Source organism: Parasteatoda tepidariorum, chromosome 4, assembly GCF_982258835.1.
Source record: "Parasteatoda tepidariorum strain Cologne lab strain chromosome 4, Ptep-v5.0, whole genome shotgun sequence".
In the NCBI taxonomy this organism is placed as follows: domain Eukaryota; kingdom Metazoa; phylum Arthropoda; class Arachnida; order Araneae; family Theridiidae; genus Parasteatoda; species Parasteatoda tepidariorum.
In genome coordinates, this window is record NC_141758.1 from 70,440,828 (window position 1) to 70,460,490 (window position 19,663).

At 26.7% G+C, this 19,663-nt stretch overlaps 1 protein-coding gene and 1 long non-coding RNA gene across 3 annotated transcripts in view; both read left to right on the top strand.

The window, feature by feature from the left end:
* LOC107449074 (inactive dipeptidyl peptidase 10-like) overlaps window positions 1-19,663 on the top strand; it is a 551,160-nt gene that overhangs the window by 307,319 nt on the left and 224,178 nt on the right. The gene's annotated exons all lie outside the window — the stretch shown is intronic.
* On the top strand, window positions 9,314-12,390 carry LOC147811045 (uncharacterized). The gene is made up of 2 exons (XR_015433129.1): window positions 9,314-9,724; window positions 11,051-12,390. It is a non-coding gene; the product is annotated as an uncharacterized LOC147811045 (long non-coding RNA).

Sequence of the window (19,663 nt, forward strand, 5' to 3'; positions counted from 1 at the left end):
AAGGTGTGATCCGTGCTGTATTGTTTGAATTAAATTCTGTACAAGTTATGTACTTTTAAAGCCTCTTTTATCAGTTCTTATCTGTTATGTCTCCTATATTGATTACAATTTTAAATATTAAAAACAACCTCGAGTTAATCAGATGCTAAAATTTAGGATGAGAATGAAATGTTTAGACTTCAATGGTGAACGTAGAAGCATATATAGAACTTAAACGATACAGAACAATGCGATAAGCACGATGTTGATGCTTTAATGTCGACAATTATGACATGGAAATAGATTATGATAATAGAATGTTCATGTAAATCTCATTACTTGATACAGTAATGTTGTTTTCCAAAATTAGTGATTACGAAGCATTGAAATTTCTAAATATTAGTTTAAGTAGCATCACTAATGCTAGTAAAAATTTAGTAATTCTGAAATTGTGCAAATGTACTATAAATTTTGCCATGCAACTTAAAGTCTCGATGCATCCCTTAGTTTACTGATGAATATATTTAATGTATTATATTTTATACTACAGTAATTTTATTTAATATTTCTATTATTTAATCCCTCGTCCTTTTTACTATGCTACATTTAGTATAATTATTATTTATGATTTCTAAATATGTAATTAAATACAATATATGCTGAGAAATTATAAATAGCAATTAAATTAAATGTAAAACGGAATACAATTTAATATTAATTTGCATTCATGCCCTAAGTTTATTGAATTTGAAATTGGATAATTTATTAGTTAGTATTTACTAATTCTGTTAAACTTTTAAAAATATTGGGGATTTGAACTATACTTATTGAGTGTGCTCAAATGACTGCCCTTAACATATATTTCAAGAATCCTTGCCGAAAATTAAGTAGAAAATCTGTACATGTTAAAGGTCTCAAAATGTATTCTGGATACGCATATTTCGGAAAGAGGAAATAACGTTATTAATATCTAATGAAAAAATGCTGAGGAAGACAGAATGCAAAACATCGGAATCTAATTGTATTCCCAGAGAAAAACTTTGGTTTCTTTTTAATTTAATTTCTTTTTCAAAGCGTCTTTCTTTCCTCAACGAATCAAACAGGTTTCGATTTTTTTCAGACCTGCCTACAATAGTAGTATTTCGTTTGATATCGATATCTGTTTTCTCTCGCATTAATATTAATTTGTGATCCTCAGTGTGTATATTTTTCTTTTCTCATTTTTAGCAAAGATTCCAAATATATATTAAAAGTTGCCACTTCAGGCCATCCTTTACAAACTATTTATTTTTATAGCAATTAAAAACAACAAATTCAAAACAACTTATAAGAAATAGCATTACTTAAGCGATAGAGAAAATAACTTTGTAATTATAAGTAAAATAAAAATATCGTAAATAAAAAATTTTTCTAACAAAATTCCCCAGAGTAGTAAAAATATACTCTATTTATAAATAGCCTAATTAAAGGTTAAATGCAAAAAGCTTAATCAAATTCAGTATGATTAAGTTATCTTCCCACATTTCTTATTTAGTCTAATGGTACAATAGTTAATTTATTATTATCACGTATATATGAGAAGAATATAATTGTAAATCCGTTAAATCACTTTACTTGCTTGTTAATCATATTTAAACTCCGAAAATGAGTTTTGATTATAGCTAAAAACTTATATTGCAGCAACACTGCAATAAAAAGTGAAAATAAATAAAGAAAAAAATCTAAAAAAAAATTATTTCATGATGAAAAAATAAAAAGAAATTACATGCACAATTTGTGAAATACTTATTGTTGCATACTTTTGTATAGTTTTGTTATTCAAGTTTAACTAGTATTATTTAAACATTTAAAATATTATTAAATTCAAATACAGTTTTAATAAAGTTAATTGTATTATAATTTTGTTTCTGTTCATATTTAAAAATAATACAAGATTTTTGCGAAATTTAAGGGTACTTGAGATATTTTTGCTGATTCACGTTAAAAGGAATAACCTATTTTTTTTAAACTTACCATAAACATTCCTTATAAAAACATCTCTATTAAACATTTGTAAGCTATACTCATTGTTTGCACAACAATAAAAAACAAGTGTTAGATATAAATTTTAATATACATTTAATCAGGTATTTTATTTTAAATAAATCACTTGAGTAAGCTCTTTAAAAAACTAGTTCTTATTGTTTGTCTTCGATGACAAAAGAATTATGTTTATTCAGTTGAAAATAAATTCATCCTTTAATTTCAAGGAAATGTAAGAAAGCTAAAGATATAAAATAATGAACACTGTGTAATTTTTTAAATATAATGAAAGTGCTCAAATCATAAATATAAAATTATGATAACAGTATAGTGTTTCATATTAAAATAAATACGAAACTTCAGCACTCTCCTTCTATTTTTAATGAAATTTATGAATTATTAAAACGATGGGAATATCTTAATCGTAATTTATTCTGAAATTAACAACCTTCTCTTATCTCAAACTGATGTTATAAATAAAATTTGCATATTATATTAGCGTTTCAGTTCAACTATTATAAAAAAGGTTTGTTTATAAGTTATCAAAATAAAAGACTTTGAGACTATAATTTAAAATTAAAATTTTATAAGTAATTATGGTTTTGTATTTATTAACAGTTTTTAAAATATTTGCATTTCCTTTAAGTGACTGCTGCTTTAAGTTTTATTTTGAGATCAGAATAATGAAGCAATAAATTAAATTTTAAAAACGTCAAACCGTTATTTTGACAAATCATTTATTTTTTGGAGCTACATAGTCAACCAATAAATGTTTAGAAGGAAGTTTTGTGACGTCAGAATTAAATTAAAGAGCTACTGTAAAAAATGAGTCGGAGAATTAGGTTAAAAGAATTAATATCAAATTAAAATAGTAATAGTTGTTACATAGCATTAATATCAAATTAAAATAGTAATTAAATAGTATTAATATCAAATTAAAACAGTAATAGTAATTAAATATTATTAATATCAAAATAAAATTGTAATAGTAATTAAATAGCATTAAAATCAAATTAAAATAGCAATAGTAATTGAATATTATTCTTAATACAAATCAAAAATTTTGATGGAGAAAATCCAGTCTTGCAAAATATAAATTAATTCTTAGAATAGAAAAAACTTATAATTTATGACAAGACACAGTTAGTAAAATTTTTAACAATAATTTTTGAAACGGGAACTTGACATAGAATTTATAAGAAAATGTTTTTAATAATCTTAAATATCATAAAAATTATTACTGATTGACAATGTAACTGATTCTCAACCTTTAGTGATGTAAATAAGCTTTCCTTTAATAAATTTCTTAAATAGGTAATATTGAACTATATTTTAAGTATGGAAACATTTAAGAGCACATTATAAAAATATAGAAACAAGCAAACAGGGGGGATTGATTTCTAGAAATTGAAAAAATAAATTAAAAATTGGCTTGTTTTTAATCTTTATTGAAAGCTTGGTAATAAATACACTTTAATGATATATTTATCTCTGACAGAGAAAAAATTCTGTTAAAATCATCATACTGTATGGTAATGGCATTTCTGGTAAAAAAAGACCATATTCTGATTAATAAAGGCAAATTATACGGTACTTAAACCGTCCATTTGCAAATTTATTCCGTTAATATGGAAATGATTTATGGAAATTCTGGTTTCAAAAATTATGGTTCTATCACTATTATCACTTATTTTGTAACAAAATAGAAAACTGAAAATTAACTTAGCCGAATAAATGATTTTTATGCCCTGAGCTAAGATATCATGGCAATTTTGTAAAGCTTCACCCCATTTATCAAATTTTATCACGTGTAAACTAAACTGAACTCAGTGACGCGACAGCCCATTGAGAGCCAAGGCCTACTGTGTCCATCTCAGTTTTCTTGACCTTGGGCTCTGGAGTGCAGGAACAGATGTTCCGGTTTGATAGTCAGCCGAACGCGAAACCCCTAGTGTTTAGTTCCCAAGCATGCTTGGCACTCATTTATAGATCCACTGAAGGGATGAAAGACTGAGTCAACCTTGCCTGGCCCGAGGATCGAACCGAGGACCTGTGGCACGGGAGCACTCAGCGACCGGGCGTCTTTCATCATGCATTATAAAACCATATTTTAGTGTAAAATTTACCAAAATCATTACAGAAGTGCTTCGGTAAAAATTAACGAGCTTTTCTGGTGTTTCCATTGAGTAAGGTAACTTTACCATATTCTGATAGTTCTGAACACAATTTTTTCCTCAGTGCATAATTTTATTTATTTATTACATTTTTGTTATAAAAACCAATTTAATAAAATTTTAACCCCATAATCTTTTTAATGAACTAAAATAAATCCATGTAGTATTTTTATGTTTTATTTTATAGATTAGTAGATTAATATTGTAAACCTATTTTATAATCCAAATACTTTTATTTTATTCTCTTGTACATTTAAACGAAATAAAAACATTAAACGATTCCTTAACCAGTTTTGGAAAATTCCAAGTGCATGAAAATTCACACTGTTTATTCCTTTTTTTAAAAAAAAATCAAAATTAATAAAGAAATATTTTTATTATAAAACTCCTAAAAATATTTTAAAAATGCTTTATTTTTCCAAAAAAAAAACTATTCACGACCGCATTTAATTTACGGCTTGTTTTGTTATCAGTTATATCACTAAGCTATTATTAAATACCCTTGTTTAAGTATTCCGGAGAAGAAAAAAAATTTGAAAAACTCTTTTAAAGATTATCTAGAAGTAATTTAAAGCCAAGATACGTCAAAAAGCAGATTCTTTGATTTTGCTTAACGAGCTGTAGGCTTCTTTTGGCAGTGAAAAAGGTTTATATTTTTTTCTTAGTCTTCAATAGTTTTTCTCTTTCACCCGTATTTTGGCGAAATGTTTAAAACACTTTGAGTCAATATCACCTGGTAAAAATTGAATATTTATGTTCTTAAAGTAGCTTTTTTTTCGATGTAAACTGGTGAATTAATGACTCTACTATCACGTTAATGTAGCTTAATGAGAGGTAATTAATGAAACCCGTTCGTAAAGTACCCGATGGAATCAGTTCAGAGGAGATATACTGGATAAGGTGGAAGAAGAAAAAGTAAATTAGGGGTTGTTTAAGTAAACAGCAACAAAAATAGATAGATTTAGTTAAATTATTTCAGCCTGACTTGAGTGTAAAGAATGATAAACGTTGTAAATCAGTGATAATTTGAAGTAAACACGCTATTTTTTCTGTTAAAACAATACAGGTAAATTATAAATTTTTATGGGAAGATGTTTGGGGCTATAATAAAAGAGAATGTTCCAACTTATAAAGTTAAAGCTGTTCGTCATGAAACTAATATTAATTATGAACTTCGAATATGCATTTAAACTAGGCATATTTAAGGGACTTCTAATTGACGATAAAATCGAAAATTTATTAATCCAAAATTCTATAAAGTAAATATATATCTATTCAACAAAATAATTTTTTTTAACGTTATGCTTAAATGTGCGTTCGTAATGGGGATTATTTATTTAATAATTTAACTGGTTCACACAATATAAAGAGTTTATTTTTCATTTTTGAAATAGCGCCAAAAGTTTTGTGATAAATTTTGTTACAAAACACGATGTTTAAATGCTTATGACAGTACAGATGACAGAAATAATAGCTAAAATAATTTGGTGCACTTAGCAAAACGTCCTTACAATAAATGATTGTTGAGGTGGTTAAAATACCACAGGTATACAATTTAACCACTGTTGTAATATAGACGATTGATTACTTTGGCTACCTTTCTTAAATTAAAAATAGTATTAATACGTTTTTGCTATTTTAATAAAATATTTGCATCTTATAAAATAATCAATAAATTCTTTTTTAGTATTTTAACCATACCATACATATTAGTATTTTAACTATACCATAATTTAACAATATATGATTTTTAAAAAAATTTTATTTGTGAGAAAAATTTTATTTGTCTTGTCTTCTAGAATGGGTTCAGAATTACAAAGTTTCAATGTTAGACATTTATATTACCACAAATCCTATAGCAATCAGCTGTTAAGTGCTAGCGATGCTATAAAGTATTCTACGTTCAAATTATTTTCTCTGAGTAACATAGTAAGAAATTACGGAAAAAAGGAGAAAAAAGGTACCGGCACTCAGGGTGTTGATACTTTTTGCCGTAAAATCCATTTTTACCCGGACTTGTTACGGAACAAAAAATATGATATACCATGATTTTTATAGCAATAGTTAACATAAAATCATTAAATAATTCTAATTAACTATATTACTGTAATAAATTACGGTAGAATATTTTACGTTAAAAATAGATTTTACGGTACAACGGACTTTTAAGATGGCGCATTTAAATCGCTGGTACTTCAACCGTAATTTCAACCTAAATATTTAACAATTCAGTGGAAAAGATGGGTTTCAAACAAACAAAAATTCAAATCTGAACGAAAAATGTTACTATTTCTTCAATTTTGTGGTGGCGAGTTAGTTTCAACGCCTAACCCTGGAGTGTTTTTTGTATTTTGGATTGGGTTTAAAATTACAAGCCTACTATATTAATTATTAATCTAGCCAAAAAACCTGAACATGGATCAGTTTTTTAGCGTTAGTGATACAATAAAATATTCTACGTCTACTCTTTTTCTTAAAGCAAGTTTGAAAGAAACAACTTAAATAAACAAAGATGCAGACCCAACAGAAAAATATTAGTATTCCACCAACGAGTTCGTGATGCAATTTCTGCAATTATTGACCCTTTACACATAAAAATATCTTTTCGCTTACTCAGCAAGCGTTTGCAGTTTCCAGAAGTCTTAAAACAGTTACCTGAAACCGTTGCGGGTGCAGTTATTACCAATACAATAAAGTTTCTGAAACGACCAAACGATTACGCTGGCATGCAAATAATCTTGAACAAGAAGGAAGATCTCAAGCGTTTTGAGGAGTGGTAGTTGAGTCGCCCGGAATGTTTTTATGAAACCTTTAAAAAATTCTATTCCCTCCTTTTTCATTGGAAAAGGAAGACATTGTTACTGGATAACATCTTTCTTATGTCTCACTGTTCGTGGTTTGAATATCTAAATCGGTTGGAAAAGCACGTAAGCGGAGACAATAAAATTGTCTTGAACAATATAACTGTAGAATTGGATCGGGAACTCGTAAAAGAACAATATTTTTGTTATCCTAGTAGCTTAGAAATTTTCTCTATTTCTGACTGACACTAATTATTTTCTCTAAGTTTTTTTTATAATTAGTTGTCTAGTTAATCGAAGCATTTGTTTTATATAAATTGCTTTCTTTAAGCAATATAGATCAACTATATAACTGTAGAATTGGATCGGGAACTCGTAAGAGAACAATATTTTTGTCATCCTAGTAACTTAGAAATTTTCACTATTTCTGACTGACACTAATTATTTTCTCTAAGTTTGGTTCTTTTATAATTAGTTGTCTAGTTAATCAAAGCAGTTGTTTTACATAAGTTTCCTTCTTTAAGCAATATAGATCCCTCAATCCCGATTTTTTTCATAACTTTTTTTTTTGACTGTAAACATAATGTTGCGCCTGAAATAAAAATTATTTTAAACGATTTAAGTTATTTATTTGTAATAACTAAGACTTGGGTACATTGATTTAGTTTCCAGTTTTCTCAAAAAAATATTTAACTTCATTTTTAGCTTGATTCTATACAATGACATCTACGTCGAGAAGTTTTTTGTTATATTACTTGAACCGGAAAGTAATGGCGTTTCGGTCCATTTGATAATTGTTATCAGGATTTTATTTTTAATCAATAATGTATTCACCCTCGTTAGCAACAACCTTTCAATGCCAGATAGAAAATGAATCGATATGAATCGAAAAAAATGAATTGATTTTTAAGACTATAACGAATATTTAATGCGCCGAAACGAATTACTTTCCGGTCCACCTAATATATGGAAAAAAATTCTGGTGAAATTACATTACTGTATGATAATGACTTTTCAAGTTAAAAAACCATAATTCTGGTTAATATAACTGAAATATTTGGTATTTAAACCATTTATTTGGAAATTTCTTCCTTCATATGATTCTCCCTACAAAAAATGATCAATAGAAATCAATAAAAACATTTATTGATATCAATAGAATTCTATTGGTCTGTACTTGTTTCTATTGATATTTCAACTGATGTCAACTAATATCAGTAGTGTATTGGCATCAATAGATGTTGAACAATAGGGTATTCTATTGGTCTGTACTTGTTCCTATTGACATTTCAACTGATATCAGTAGTGTACTGGTATCAATAGATATTGATCAATAGAATTCTATTGGTCTGTACTTGTTCCCATTGACATTTCAACTGATATCAGCAGTGTATTGGTATCAATGGATATTGATCAGTAGGTACTCTATTGTTATATATTTGTCTGTATTTCACACTTCAACTGATGACTACTGACATCAGTAGGGTACTTGTATCAATAGATGTTGATCAGTTAGGTATTCTACTTGTTTTATCAATGTATGAACTGATATCTACAGATTTTTATTAACACCAGTAAAACTTAGCAATTATTGATCAATAGGTATTTTATTAGTCTATATTTGTTTTCATTAATACATCAACAGGTGCCTATAGAATTACTTTACATACGTTTGCTTACAATACATATTTTTCCAGAAATCTAACAGGTTACGACCTTTTAAAATTAGATTACTTAGTTAATAATTCTTCATTATTTTATAATTTTTTTTTCTTGATTAAATACTGATTTCCGATAATTAATTTCTTAGATTTTTATAAGGATTCTTAACATATATATTAAGGGTAGTGAAAACGTACACTTTCTATGTGCACTAATTAAAGAATACATATTTAAAATTATTAAAATCATTTTATAATTTTGGAAAAAAGGAAGTTTTTGAGTAAAACTTTTACACATTTTAATAACTTTAAAATCTGCTTAAAGTCATTCAAATAAAAGTAATTTTATAATAAAAGTAATTTAATAATAAAACTTGTTTTATTAGTTTATCATTTATTTACTTATTTATTTTGTAATTTACAAAATTTATTTTAATCAAAGTCTTGATGGCAAAAAAAAATATTATTAATTGTATCACTTTAAATTTTATTATAAGTTGTTATTAATTTTTATTGATTTATTATTATTATTGAATTTATACTAAACTAGAACTATTCGCAAAATAAATAAATTATTTTAGGTTTCAAACAACTTCATAGCAAAAGAAATACATTTACATAAATTAAAAATTCATGTAAAATCTCAAACTTTTTACCTTCAAACATTAACCTCGCCATCATAAATTTCAATCCCTTTTTGAAATTTGTTTTAAATAAATTTAGATCATAAAACAAAATAAACTTTTTTGAATGAAATAAGTAAATTTGTTTTGTAGAAACATAGTTAATTCAATCCAATTGAATCTATAAAAGCAAAAAGGAGTTATTAATTCAGAAACGAAAGGGGAGCATGCAAAATACGAGAATCGACTTTTAATCGTTCGTTAAATCTGTTTTAATCGTTCGTTAAATCATATCAAGCTGCCTACACTCCCAATTTTGAGAAAGTTCCTTTTCAACTTTTTCCTCAGTTCATTCCGTTTCTCAGTCTGAAGTTACAGCCAATCACATTACTTCGACTTACGTTCAATGTTTACAATAGAGCGTCATGGAAAGAAAGAAGCATATTATGGGGAGAAATATTTTAGTAAGTGTAATTTTTTCTTTATTTCTTACTTTTTTTTACATCTTTGTTAGTTACAGAAATATTAAAACGTATGCTTGAGTTTTATTGATATTTTAAGCTATCTATACATGTATATTATTCTTGAATTATTACTGCATGTGCATGCATAGGTAGGGTTACGATATACTCGTATATCATATACAGATTCCATCCATTGCATGAGAAGAAAGTATTTTTTATGTTTTTTTTTCTGGGTTTCTTTATGAGACTTTAATCGAAACACTTTGTTCACATGTTATTTACATAAATTCCCATTAATATCATCGTTAGTAACAAATTAATTATTTATTTAGTTGTGTATAATATTTTTAAACTTTGCATTATATTTTAAGTGTTAATCACAAATTCTTTTGTTATTTTTAATGCTTTTCCTGAACTGTAGCCAAAAAATATGAAGCGAAGCTTGATAACAATATTTACAAAAAATATATATTGATTTTAAGGTAAAGATATGTGTAAAAACTTTATATACAGTGAAATTTTTTTTTTGCTCTCTGAAAGGCAATTTAATGTTTGGGTAATCTAAATTTATATTATTAGTATAGTTAATTAATTACATTAAAATATGTTATTAGTATAACTAAATGATATAATTAAATATTTTTTTGCTACTCTGTCTTGACTGTGTTCAAGCAAATGCAAAAAAAATTTTCAATTATTAAATATTTTTATAAACAATAATTATTTTTATAAGTAGTTATTTTTATAAATAATTACTTTTCTATTTGCATTTAAATTTTCTTTGTTTACTCCATTTTTGTTATGGGTTAAAAACAATCCTTACACTTTCTTATGAATTTAATCTTAGCTGGATTTAACTTTTTTTTCTTTTCTTTAACATGTTGAATGCCACGCTAATTTTATACGGCTTGCCCGTCTGGCCAAAATGATTTTTTCAGTATGTATTGCATTAATTTCTTCCAACCTAATTTCTTCTAACCTTCTTCTTAGTAATGATAATAATATAAAAAAATTAGGAGCATTAAAAATTTATTCTAATTATGCGTTTCTAATAATCTAGGCTTCGCCGTTCATTGGTGACCCCTGGGGCGCTACAAACAAAATCAGTGCCAGTCACTGGTGACCCCTATGGCATTCAACGTGTTAAATTAGTTCAATAATATTAAATTATCAATAATATTAAATTTAAAAATTATTTTAGCTAAACCTATTCTTAATGTAATAAAATCTTCATGAATGCATTTGTGTACATTGTGATGAAAACTTTTAACAACTTATTCAAATAAAATACTTTTACATTGATAAGTTCTGTTTAAAATTTTCTAGCTGAATGGAATGCATGACAAGACTTGTATTTGGGGTACATGGAGAAGAAAACCAGGCAAACATGTCACATTTAGTCTGGCGTCATGATCCGTCTACCACTAAGGATATTTTACGTCAGCACTGTGGTCAGTGCAAACTTTCTATTCCTTGAGCCATTGCGACATTTCTGGATATGATAAAACTGATCACTTCACAAATACTGCTGTTAATTTCCTCCACTCGTTTTTACTCTCCACCATTTGATGATATCTTCTCCACCATTGTAAGAGTGATAGACTAAAATATAATGAATGAGCCAGACGTGGATGCTGCGAAAAAGATTTGGTTAGGCCTCCTCTGCAATGCTTTGCCAAGTCTGTTAACTAGAGCATTTCTTCTACCGGATACTATTTTTAAATAACCGTTACTATTGCTCTGAATTATTTTGACTGTGTTAAGTAGTGAAAATTGAAAAAGAGTGTGTGATTCGGTTTTTTCGAAATTTGAAATATGTTTTAATTTAAAAGTTCTGTGCGAAACATGTGAACTTTTTTTATAAATACCTACATTACACGAGTCTTAATATACTCTTCACTCTGCAAATTTATATGTATATTATTACCTTTTACTATGATGTTTTATTATTTTCTCTTAATAATGCTAATTTTATTTACTTTTAAACTATAATTTTTTGCAAATTTGGATTAGGTTATTCTTACTGTTTGATTTCCCATTGTATTAAGTATGATTTTCCATTATAATTTTGCTGCTGTTGTTGTGTTTTCTTTGTTTACCTGCTCTTTTTAATTACTGACCTTTAATTATGATATTACTATCTATATATACATAACCCATGCTAAGGATTTAAAATTATTAGCCAGTTTTTAAAATTCTAAGCCAAAGGTAAATCTTAACAATTTTTTTATGATTGATTTTTTCTGTAGGAAAATGCATATTTATTATAAATTGAATTATTTTATAAAAATGCAACTACAAATTAAGAATCATTTTGCTGTTGGGGAGGAGTAAATGAACAATGAATGGATAAATTTTTCTTTTTGTTCGAAAACAGCATTCGCCAATACTTTCCCCAAAATAACATTTTTGTTTTGCCAAATTTCAAGTTTAGCATATTTGGTAAGATGACAAATGCTTAGCACAAGCTATCTATAGATAAAAATCAAATAAATGGTATATCATTTGTGTGTATAAGGATTTAAAGCCTATGGTATACTTTAAGATGGTTCTGTCATTTTTTTCTTTCTTAAATATTGAAACTTTTTACTCTTAGAATGCTATGTCAAACACAATGGAGGGGGGGGGGGGTCTTGAAATGACAATAAATTGACTTGTTTATTTTAGTCAGGTTTTTGGCTATCTATAAAGTAACATTTCTAATCCATCCATCCATCTCCAAAAAATTTTTTTGTGTAGTATTGTTGATTCAAAAATTATTGACAATAATTTTCTAACATTTTAATTTATTGTTTAAAAAAATTTAATTAACTATAAAGAAGCTTAAAAAAAAGTTAATTTGTTTTTATAAACATAATGCAAACTATAGCTTTTGATAAAGTGTTAATTGATGTCAGTATTTTATTTCTCGATATAAATCAGGTGACTTAACTTATTTTATCAATTGTGTATCAATGTTTTATTTTCCCGTTCAGAGCTGTTCACTAACAATCCTGTATCAAACTGTAGTAACACACAGTTTGATACGCTTGTTTTAAGAATAAACCGGTTTTTAAAACACTATTCCAGTATGCTGAGCACAGTACACTAGTACCAGTATATGCTGGCTCTAGCATGATACTAGATAATGAAACTACAATTTAGGTATTATACCGGAGCCAGTATCCTGCTAACTTGTGAAACACCAGCTTCGGTATGATACTGGCTGATGAAACGCTGGGTCTGGTATCATACCAGAACCGGTGTTTCATACGCCGGCATGATTTTTTTTATACCAGGAATTTTTTCCAATAAGGTACCCTCTTGAACTCACATTTTAAGTTTATTTTTATAGTTATATTAAACAATAAAATATAATTTAGTAATAAATTATATTTAAAATTAAATTGGAAATATGAAAAGGAAATTAAAGTTAACTTTAAAACTAGCATAGTGTAGGTATAAAGAAATATGTTTTTTTAGAATATAATTCTTTTATCCTTCCACTTAAGCAGTGTTTAAATATTCAAAACATTTTTAGATGCTTTAAATAAGTATTTTTTTGTACTGTCCTGTTATATTTTATTCATTTATATTAAATTTTCCACTGGCTGCAGCTAGTAGAAAATTTACTATGGTGCATACAGAGCATTTGACCAATTCAGCTAAATCTTGCATATTAAAAAAGATAAACAATGTTGCATTTTCCTGTTTAAACCTATCTAATATGCTTTCATTAATATTGTTTTCCCTAACTTAGACCAGTCTATTTTTCTGATGGGACCATGATGTCTCATTTCCTTGTACAGACCAGTAAATTCGACTGATATCAATGTTCCATTTCCCCGTTCAGACCAGTTCATTCTACTGATATCAATGTTCCATTTCCCCGTAGAGACCAGTCAATTCCACTGATATCAGTGTTCCATTTCCCCGTACAGATCAGTCCAGTCTACTGATATCAGTGTTCCATTTCCCCGTACAGATCAGTACACTCTACTGATATCAATGTTCCATTTCCCCGTACAGACCAGTACACTCTACTGATATCAATGTTCCATTCCCCGTACAGACCAGTACACTCTACTGATATTAATGTTCCGTTTCCCCGTACAGATCAGTACACTCTACTGATATCAATGTTCCATTTCCCCGTACAGACCAGTACACTCTACTGATATCAGTCCATTCTACTGATATAGACCAATACATTGTATTGACCTACTCTACTGATATCAATATATCATGACCAGTCCATTGTACTGATCTACTCTATTGATATCAGTGTTCCATTTCCCCGTACAGATCAATACATTTTTTTTTATTGATTTCTATTGGTCATTTTTTGCAGGGCTTCACCTGGAGTTATATTATAGTTCACCAGGAGTTAAATTATAGTTCGTATTACCATACATTTGGTAAAAAATGTAAAACTAAAAGGAAAATTTAACCGAATAAAGGATTTTATGCTATGCTCTGAAGTATAATGATGAAAATTACAGAATTTTACCACATTTACCAAATTTTATCTTATAAATCCATAATTTTACCAACATCATTACCGAAGATCTTCGGCAAAACTAGAGGGATTTTGGAGTTCCCTTACAGCCTAAAACATGATGAATTTTACCATATTCTATTAATTTTAACAATATTTTTTTCTCAGTGTAACATTATACAAATGCAAATACTTATTTTTCTTTTCTTTTCAATCTGATTCTGGGTTTAATCAACTGTGTTTAATTAAGTTTTCATCACAAATTGAAGTTGACATGCCTGTCCTAAAATTGCAATTACACAACAGCATTAATCGCTTATAAAAAGTAAATCTTAGTACCATAAATAAATGTCAAATTAGACAAGCGCAACAACTGAAAGTTTTTGGAACAAGTCGTTTAGTGTTTTATCTCAACACCAAAAGACAAATCGCAAAAAAAGAACATTTTCTAAACTGTTCTTGGTTAAATGCCAAAAACAACACAAAACCAAGCAATTAAAAGTAATCGAAATATATTTATTAACAACATTCTTATAAACAACTGGTATTACGCATTCTCATCAAAATTCTTCAAATTTCTATATTGTTTTCGAAACTCGATCGTGCGAGAAAATCTAGAGTTTGTAACAATGTCGGAATATATTAGTGGAGATTAGTTGTCTAGAATTAGGATTCTTTGAAAATTCTTTTGCTTAGCTTTCGTATTTATTTTGGGCGCAACTTAAGGGAAATTGAAAGCTGATTAGCTTGTTTGTATTTAAGTTGGTTTCTGTCAAAACTCGAGACGGCTCCTGACTCAAGAGTATTTTAAGCAAAGACAACTGGTCCCTAGGTTATATATTTGTGGCTTTGAAACAGGCTATTATATATAACTGTTATCTACAAAATTTAATTAATCTTCAAAAAACACTTGATCATGTTTTTATTTAATTTCTACGTAATTATTTTACTAAATTACTGCTTAAACATGTTTATAATTTTAATTTTGAAGATAAAAGTACTTCAAAAAGCACTTGATCATGTTTTTATTTAATTTCTGCGTAATTATTTTACTAAATTGTTGCTTAAACATGTTTATAATTTTAATTTTGACGATAAAAGTACTTCAAAAAACACTTGATCATGTTTTTATTTAATTTCTACGTAATTATTTTACTAAATTGTTGCTTAAACTTGTTTATAATTTTAATTTTGACGATAAAAGTACTTCAAAAAACACTTGATCATGTTTTTATTTAATTTCTACGTAATTATTTTTCTAAATTGTTGCTTAAACATGTTTATAATTTTAATTTCGATGATAAAAATACTTCAAAAAACACTTGATCGTGTTTTTATTTAATTTCTGCGTAAATATTTTACTAAATTGTTGCTTAAACATGTTTATAATTTTAATTTTGACGATAAAAGTACTTCAAAAAACACTTGATCATGTTTTTATTTAATTTCTACGCAATTATTTTACTAAATTGTTGCTTAAACATGTTTATAATTTTAATTTTGACGATAAAAGTACTTCAAAAAACACTTGATCATGTTTTTATTTAATTTCTACGTAATTATTTTACTAAATTGTTGCTTAAACATGTTTATAATTTTAATTTCGATGATAAAAGTACTTCAAAAAACACTTGATCATGTTTTTATTTAATTTCTACGTAATTATTTTTCTAAATTGTTGCTTAAACATGTTTATAATTTTAATTTCGATGATAAAAGTACTTCAAAAAACACTTGATCGTGTTTTTATTTAATTTCTGCATAATTATTTTACTAAATTATTGCTTAAACATGTTTATAATTTTAATTTTGACGATAAAAGTACTTCAAAAAACACTTGATCATGTTTTTATTTAATTTCTACGTAATTATTTTACTAAATTGTTGCTTAAACATGTTTATAATTTTAATTTTGACGATAAAAGTACTTCAAAAAACACTTAATCGCTCGCGTTTTTATTTAATTTGTACGAAATTATTTTACTAAATTGTTGCTTAAACATGTTTATAATTTTAATTTCGATGATAAAAGTACTTCAAAAGACTCTTGATCGTGTTTTTATTTAATTTCTGCGTAATTATTTTACTAAATTGTTGCTTAAACATGTTTATAATTTTAATTTTGACGATAAAAGTAAAATTCATGAGAAATAGTTTTTAAATATACTATGCATTGATTAACACGAGAAAGACTGAAATTTAGAATATACCTATATTGCCCAAAAACAGTCAAAATGACTGGATTGTAAAAGAATAAATAATGTGTAAAGAAATTTGTTTTAAATTAAGTTTTAATATTTTTTTATATTATTTACAGTTATATAACAAGTTACTAGTCAATATTAACAATAAAAAAATCATCTACCGTATAAAATTCTAAGAAATTGTGTCATTATATATATCATTGTTTTTCTAATTGAAATTAAATACAGTCAAAATGACTTCCTTAGGCAAACTAATGTTAATCATGTTCAGGAAGTAATGAGCATAATTTTTCTCAAATAATTTTTAAAAAAGTAGATATTATGCATGAGATTATAAGGCAAGAACTTCTTTTAAAACAATTTTCAGAGTTTTTAGGAATTAAATCGTTCCAGTTTTGCTTAAAATATAGGAAAAAAACGTGCGTTAAATGTTTTTTTTTATCAAAAATTTATGAGGGGATTTTCCAAATAATTTTAAAATTAAGATGTGGTATTCAGGGGAGTCGGTAGGGCAAATACCAATAATTCTAAAACTGGCCTTTTTCGATGTACTCTCTCTCTCAGCATTTAAATAAGATAAGATATTCAGTTTTTTTTCCACAGAATATTTACATATACATGTTTAAATTCTGGTAATGGTTAATACATATCTTTGGCAAAAAAAAATTAAAAATTATGAACTGAGAACTTTTAATTTTTTTAAAAAGTTTCAGAAAAAATATTTTATAGCACAAAGCGTATTCCTGTTAACGTTAAAACATTATCGCAGCATGCAACTGATATAACCTCAAATATCCCCCCAAAATTTGAAAGCTATAACATAAGTAGATTCTTAGAAAAGGTACATTAAAAAAGGTTAGCTTTAGCATTATTAGTCTATAACCTTCGGACTCTCCTTAAATTTAAAAAAAAGATGGCAAATACATGTATGCATAGACTACCAAAGGAAATAGGAACGTTTGAGATTTAAAATCAAGCCGTGATTTAAACTAATTTTTGTTTCTTAAATCACGAGCAGTCTAGAATATATTCTAAAATTGAATTTTAAATCAAAAATTTAATGCGTTTAGAACATTTAAAAAAATACCTGTCCTTTTTCTTAAATAAAAAAAAAAGTTCACTCGTCCCATTATGGAAATGGTTTCTCAAAAGTAAACAAAAATGTGTCAACTATGACTCCCAAAAACATATAGTCGAATATAAAAACCACGTGTGTTTATTATTGAGTATAGTGATATGCTCAAAATTGAAACACATCGGAATGTGGAATATTTTAATTGAATTGATTTAGACGGCTATCATCGTTATTACATTCTTTCGAGAATAAAAGGCGTGTTTGTCCGCATTATGAAAGGGGAAAACAATTGTGATGATTTTATTACTAGTTCAGCATCTGGTTTAATATTAGTCTTATGAAATTGTAAAAAAAGTTTGAGTAAAAGTAAAACTATGAAATAACTAATAAAAAATGCATTTATTATCAAAATGAAGATTTTCAACAATACGCATGCAGCAGCTATGCACAAAATATCTTTTTAATTAACATAAGTTAAAAGTTTTTTTTTTTAATTCATAATACCCCTTGAAAAGTTTTACTTCTAAGTTTCACAGACTTTTAAATTTCATAATTTATAATGTGCAGAAAATGTAAAGAAAATGATAGTTTCGATTACATATTTTCAAATGATAAGGTTTTGAAACATTCACAATTTTATATCGATGGAAGGTAGAACTGAAGTATTTTAATTTCCCAATGCTAATTAATAATTAAGTTAATTTAAATTTTAACATAATCATTACTTTTTTCACACTTATAAAATTTTTTCTCTGTTTGGTAGTAATTTTTGCTCTAAAAATACGAAAATTCAATTCATAAGTGCATCGAAAAACAATAAAATAATGACAGAATAATAATACTGATATAATAAAAACACGCTATACATGTATTCTAAGTAAAAATGTTTTCAAAAATACACTTTTTAATATTTCTTTTAAAGCTCTTCTTATGATTTTTTAAAAATTTGCACTTTTTATTTTTAATGTTTATAAAAAATAAAGTTAGTTATATAAAAATAAAGGTATCAAATTATTGTTAATTATACTTATTATTTTTAATTATAAATGAGATAATTCTATTGTCATTATAGTTTGGTGAAGTAAATGATCCAAAGTTTGGACCCCTTAATGTTAATTTTACTTTCAGCACATTTTGCCATATATTGAGAAATCTTTAAGCAAATTGAAAAATGCTGCACACAATAATAGATAATTCATTGCAAAAGATAAATGTTTAGAAATATTTAATATTTTTCATAATAATCAAAATTAAATAATAATGAAAAGAATTTAAATTATAAGACATAAAATTTCTTACATCATTTTAAACTATGGAATTTTAAATGGCAAAATAAACAATTTTAGCGAGATCGGTTGAATAGTTTCTGAGAAATCGAATTTAAAACATACGACACATTTGAAATTAAATTTTAAGTCTATGACTTTTATGAAATTAAATTGTTCAGGAACTTTTTTATCCATTTCACTCAAATTTTGTTTTTTGCCATGTAACTCTATATTCTTTAAAATGATGCAAGAAATTGTATACCTTACAATGCAAATTTTTTCCTAATAAAATAATAAAAAATGATAAATTTATTAACCAAAAGTTATTTTTTGCATGGAATTATCTTTGGATAAATGAATAAATAATTGTATGTAATACTTTTCAATTTCTTGAAAACCAGATACGAGATACGGCGGATATGCAAAAAGTAAAATTAACATCAAGGGGACCAGACTTTTATTCGCTTTCTTGACCAAAGTATTGAGACCGTATTTCCTTCTTCTACCCTTTATATTTTGGGGGTCAGAAATCAGAATGCATTGAAAAGTAGGTGTGCTTATTTAGAGAAAGTATGTTTTTGTGTCTAATTTCGTAACTTAAATATCGTTTGCACTAACTAATTAACATATTTAAGGTCACTCCTCTCGAATCATTAAGAATGAGTCCTAGAACGTGGAGATCTAATCATTAGATCAAAAGTTACTGAGGCTGGTTCATTTTTTATTTCGCGCTTATTTTTTGTTTTGCCCATGTTACTGTGAATGAATGAAATTAGGGGCTCTATATATTGTACAGACATTAAATACAATGCCTAAAAATGATCCTCAAATTGGGAAATTATTCGTATTTCATGCATTTTATAGAATAGTTAATAAAAAACCTAAAGAGATTTTATGAAATTAGAATAAATATTT